This window comes from Heterocephalus glaber, unplaced genomic scaffold, assembly GCF_053883595.1.
Source record: "Heterocephalus glaber isolate CG9 unplaced genomic scaffold, H.glaber_assembly_v1.0 deba00001532, whole genome shotgun sequence".
Lineage (NCBI taxonomy): Eukaryota > Metazoa > Chordata > Mammalia > Rodentia > Bathyergidae > Heterocephalus > Heterocephalus glaber.
The window spans coordinates 31,622,084-31,628,366 of NW_028258330.1; the positions used below are offsets into that span (position 1 = coordinate 31,622,084).

The following is a 6,283-nucleotide window of genomic DNA, read 5'->3' on the forward strand; positions in this document are numbered from 1 at the left end:
GAGCTTTATCAAATAGTTTTTCTGCATCAGAATGAATAGTAGTGCATGTACACAGAAAAGTTAAGAATCCCTACTGGGGCCTGAGAGACCTCCATTCCTACATAAGAGATAGGAAAAAAGAGTATGGAGAATGCAGACTCACTTCTTAATCTCTGTAGCCTAAAACACAGTGTGTTTCTGCTTATAGTCCCCTATAACATACTGGGCCCACTTAGCTGCAAAGGAGTCTGGGAAATGTAGTTCCTATTGGCCACCAATTCTGTTCTATGAAAGGGGAGCATGAACTTTTGGAGGTCAGCTGACCATCTCTACCTCACCTTGCCCACTTCAATAATGATGGTGATAGGAATAATAATGACAATGACAACTAAAGCAATTTAATTCTCCATCCTCTCTCTGAGTTCAGAAGTCCTCCGCTATGTGCTCAGATCCTGTTTCACTCCTGCTGTCTATAAACATCCTGTTACCAAGGTCTACTCTCACATCTATGCCATACAAGCAGTCACAATGCTTGCAGCCAAACCCTAAGGAAGGAACATGAAGGCCACCTGAAGGGAACTTGATTTCATTTTAATCATACACCACAGATGGAAAGATCTAAAAGTGTCTAGGCTCAGGGTCTCTCCAAAGCTGCCTCTCCAGGAAGAGTACTCCCCAAACTGCTTGAGTTCACCCACCATCTACACCTTAGCAAGTAAATTCTCCATCAAGAGCTCTCTTTAGTCTGGCTAGAAAAGGAATTACCATCTTCATTTTCTGAGGCCTCCTAATTCTACATCAGGAAGCCCACACATGGTCACCATGAAAATACTGTATATCTCTCCTTGTGAGTTAACTGTTGTGTCAACTTGAGTAAGAAATGCTCATTTGATTTGCTTAGCATAGTTCCGGTGTGGCTAAATGGATTTACTGAAAATAGAAGACCCACCCAGGGTGTGTGACACCAACCCATAGGCTTGTAGCCCGAATGGAACAAAAAAGGAAAAGAAGAAGGAAGACCTCCTTCTGTTGACCTTGGTAACAAGATGTTTATAGAAAAACAGTCTTAGCCTTTATGTTGAATATCCATCTCCTGGCTTCCAGTGCAGACTCTTCACCCTTCTAGTACAGACACTTCAACCTTCCAGTGCAGACCCGTCAGCCTTCCCTCACAGAGCCTTTGGCTTCCTGATATGGACTCACATGGGACTCTACAGTGAGCTTCAGGCCTTTGACTTTTGATCTCTAGCATGGAGACAACCCTTTTTTTACTCTTTCACACCTGACTCTGCAGGAGGCCATTGAATGCCATATATCTGACTGATATTCTCTTCTTTTCACAACTTATCATTAGGTGAATGAATGATAAATCCTAAAGGCAGGTGGAGGTTTGGCTTTATACTCAAAAGCAGGAGCTAATCCCTGGGTCTGAGCTCTGTGAGTCAACAGTATATACAAATATTACCCCATTTTACAGATGGAGGGACTAAGGCTGGACTGTGTCAAAAGTATACAGTTAGTGCTTGCTCTGGCAGCACGTATACTAAACTTGGAACGATACAGAGAAGATTAGCATGGCCCTGCACAAGGATGACATGCAAATTCGTGAAATGTTCCATATTTTTTTATTTAATTCACACAGTTAAAGGTGATAGATTAATAACTTTCAAAAATTGTCATTTTCTAAGATGTACTTGATGCTATGGTGTTGCTGATTGTATCACTTGGGCTAAGGTGTTGTGATTGATCTAGTCAGTGGTCCTTCCTGGTATAATGAAAATGAGATAGCCTCAGTCATTAGAGACTCAAAACCTAAGGACCAGCTAAATCTGGAAGACACCTCTGAGAATCAATCATTCCATAAGGGTTCTAATTACAGGCAACAAAGATACTTACAATAAGCAATTTCGAAGTATCAACCCAGGAATTAAACCAAGGACAGTATCAAAAACAAAAATGAGAAGATATTTAAGTAAGGCACAAACTCAGACTTCCACCCCACCAAAAGCAAATTCTGGGGGAAACAAGGTGGAAAAGTATGATAATCAACCACCTGGACACCCTGAACTGATACCACAGGAAGTAACAAAACAGATGAATGAGGCTCTAGAAAAATTCAAGGCAGAAATAATCTCCCAGATATCCACAGAGACTGTGAGCAGAGTGAAAGACATGATTAGAGGATCTAGAACAGAAACAGATAAAAAAATAGATGAGCTCAGAAACATGCTGGAAGCCATGAATACCCAGCATAAGAAAGAAATGGAAACCATGATCACTCAACATAAGAAAGAAATAGAATCCATGAAACAGATTCAAACAGATATTCAGGAGATTAAAAACTCCATTGAAAGTAACCACAGCAGATTAAGGGAATCTGAAGATAGAATATCAGATGTAGAAGACAGGATTGCGGTTAAGGACAATGAAAACAGAGATTTCTTAAAAATAGTATGGGATCACAAAAAATCAATCAAGCAGCTGCTAGATGATGCCAAGAAGAATAACATAAGACTGATAGGAGTCCACAAAAAAACAGGAGAAAGTACATTTGACATTAAAAAACTGTTCACAGAAGTAATAGTTGAAAACTTCCCAGACAGAGGTAGAGAATTGGACATACAGATGATTGAGGAATATAGAACTCCAACTAGCCTTGATCAAAAAAAAATCTACACATAGACATATAATAGTCAAGATCCCAGAAACCCAACAGAAGAGCAAAATCCTACAAGCACTTAGAGAAAAGAAACAAATCACCTGCAAAGGAAATCCCATCAGAATCACACGAGACTTCTCAACACAAACCCTTAAGTCAAGGAGAGCCTGGAGTGAAGTATTTCAAGCCCTAAAAGAAAATAACTTCCAACCCAGACTGTTGTACCCTGCAAAATTATCTTTCAAAATTGATGGGGAAATTAGATAACTTCCATAACAAAGAACACCTGAGAAATTTCATGAACACCAAACCAGCACTCCAAGCAATTCTAAACAAAATCCTAGAAAATAACAATGAAGGTCATAACTCCATGAGGCCCAACAGAGGGGAGCCACCAGGCAAGGTAAGATACTAAAGGAAAAGGGGGAAAAATAAGAAATAAAAGAGCCAACAAAAGTAAAACATCGTGACAAGGATGAGTCAGTATCTATCGATTATAACCATCAATGTTAATGGTCTCAATTCACCAATCAAAAGAAATAGACTAGCAGAATGGATTAAGAAGCAAAATCCAATAATATGCTGTATATAAGAGACACACCTAACTCAAAAAGAAATTCATAGACTGAAAGTAAAAGGATGGAAAACAGTTCTCCACGCCACAGGAACCCAGAAAAAAGCAGGAGTACCAATCTTATTTGCAGACAAAGATTTCAAACCAAAACTAATTAAGAGAGACAAGTATGGTCACTACATCCTTGTGAAGGGAACAATCCAAGAGGAAGAGATGACAATCAAAAATATATATGCACCAAATATGAATACCCCCAACTACACAAAGCAAATATTAATGGGCGTGAAAAAACAAATAAGCACTAATACAATTGTAGTGAGGGACGTCAATAACCCACTATCACAAATAGATAGATCATAGAGACAAAAAATTAATAACAAAATTCTAGAACTGAACCAAGCTATTGAACAAATGGAGACTTAATAGATGTTTACAGAGTGTTCCACCTCACAAAATCAGAATACACATTCTTTTCAGCTGCACACAGGTCATTCTCCAAAATACACCACATGCTAGCTCATAGGACATGTCTAAGTATATGTAAAAGAATTGAAGTTACCCCCTGTATGTTATCAGACCATAGTGCAATAAAATTGGAGATCAATAACATAAGAAACTGCAAAACCCCCACAAACACATGGAAATTGAATAATACTCTCCTGAACAACCAATGGGTCACAGAGGAAATTAAAGAAGAAAGTAGACAGTTTCTACAAGTAAATGATAATGCCAGTACAACGTACAGGATTCTATGGGACACAATAAAAGCAGTTCTACACAGGAAATTCATAGCAGTGACCCATATTAGGAAAACAGAGGGAAGTCAAACAAATAACCCAATGCAGAACCTCAAGCTTCTAGAAAAACAAGAGCATAGCAAACCCGAAGCTTGTACAAAACAGAAAATTATAAAGATCAGAGCAGAAATCAATGCAATGGAGACTAAGAGAAAGTTACAAAAAAAATCAGTGAATCAAAGAGTTGGTTGTTTGAAAGAATAAATAAAATTGATAAACCTTTAGCCAACCTTATCAAAAAAAAAGGAAAGAAAAGGCTCAAATCCACGCAATTAAGAATGAAAAAGGTGAAGTCACAACAGACCCAGCAGAAATCCAGAGGATCATCAATACCTACTTCGAGAACCTGTACTCTAATAAAATGGAAAACACAGAAGAAATGGACAGATTCCTAGATACATATGAATTGCCAAAGTTAAATGAAGAAGATATAGAAATTCTAAACACCCCAATAACAATGAGTGAAATTGAAAATGTAATAAAAAAATTTACCAACAAAGAAAAGCCCAGGTCTTCATGGCTTCACTGCTGAATTCTACAAGACATTTAAAGAAGAATCAATGCCACTGCTCTTTAAATTCATCAAGGAAATTGAAAGAGAAGCAAGGCTTCCAAATTCATTCCTGGAAGCAAGTGTTACTTTGATTCCAAAACGAGGGAAAGACCCAACCCAAAAATAGAACTACAGGCCAATCTCCCTAATGAACATAGATGCAAAAATCCTCAACAAGATATTGGCAAACAGAATACAGACAGTCATCAAGAAGATCATACACCCTGACCAAGTGGGATTAATCCCAGAGATGCAGGGATGGTTCAACATACGCAAATCAATAAATGTAATACACCATATTAATAGAGCCAAGGACAAAAACACATGATCATCTCAATAAATGCAGAAAAAGCATTCAACAAAATCCAACACCCATTCATGATTAAAACCTTATAGAAAATTGGAATAGAAGGTCTTTATCTCAACCTGATTAAGGCTATCTATGAAAAGCCAACAGCCAACATCATACTAAATGGTCAAAAACTGAAAACTTTCACACTAAAATAAGGAACAAGACAAAGATGCCCACTGTCATCACTCCTGTTCAATATAGTTCTGGAAACATTAGCCACAGTGATTAGAAAAGAGAAAGAAATAAAAGGAATAAAGATAATAAAGGAAGAAGTTAAACTGCAGTTATTTGCTGTCGATATGATACTTTACATAGAAGACCCAAAAAACTCCACCAAAAGACTTCTAGACTTAATTGACAGATTCAATAGAGTAGCTGGATACAAGGTCAATACTCAAAAAACAATAGCCTTCTTATACACAAATAACAGACTCACTGAGAGAGAAATTCAGGAAATAATTCCTTTCACAATAGCATCCAAAAAAATGAAATATCTAGGAATCAATCTAACAAAGGAAGCAAAAGATCTCTACACTGAAAAGTACAGCACTCTGAAAAAAAGAGATCGAAGAGGATATAAGAAAGTGAAAATACATCCCTTGCTCCTGGATAGGAAGAACCAATATAGTGAAAATGGCCATACTTCCAAAACTACTATATAGATTTAATGCAATCCCAATTGAAATTCCAACAATATACTTCACAGAACTAGAGAAAACAATCCAAAAATTCATTTGGAACCAGAAGAGACCTAGAATAGCAAAAGTAATTGTAAGCAACAGAGGCATGGCAGGAGGTATCACAATCCCCAACTTGAAACTATATTACAAAGCTACTGTGATAAAAACAGTATAGTACTGGCAAAAGAACAGACCTGAGGATCAGTGGAATAGATCAGAAGATGCAGAAACAACTCCAGACATACTCAGCCACCTCATCTTTGACAAAGGAGCCAATCATCCTCACTAGAGGAAAGATAGCCTCTTTAATAAATGGTGTTGGAAAAACTGGATTTCAACCTGCCAAAGATTAAAACTAGACCCATACCTATCACCATGCACTAAACTAAGATAGAAGTGGATTAAAAATCTAAATATTAAAACAGAAACACTAAACTTGCTGGAAGATAAGTTAGGTAGAACTCTTGAAGACACTGGCATAGGAAAAGACTTTATGAACAAAACCTCAGTAGCACAGGAAGGAGCACAAAGAATCAAGAACTGGGATCTCATCTTATTAAAAAGCTTCTGCACTGCAAGAGAAACCACCAACAGAGCTAAGAGACAACCTACAATGTGGGAAAATATTTTTACCAGCTGTACCTCAGACAAAGGACTACTATCTAGAATACGTAAAGAACTGAAAAAAA

The 6,283-nt window shown here is 37.5% G+C and overlaps 1 non-coding gene across 1 annotated transcript; it reads left to right on the plus strand.

The window, feature by feature from the left end:
* The first annotated feature begins 1,498 nt into the window (after positions 1-1,498).
* On the plus strand, positions 1,499-1,604 carry LOC147824738 (U6 spliceosomal RNA). Its single transcript, XR_015442098.1, has one exon. It is a non-coding gene; the product is annotated as a U6 spliceosomal RNA (small nuclear RNA).
* Positions 1,605-6,283: the final 4,679 nt, after the last annotated feature.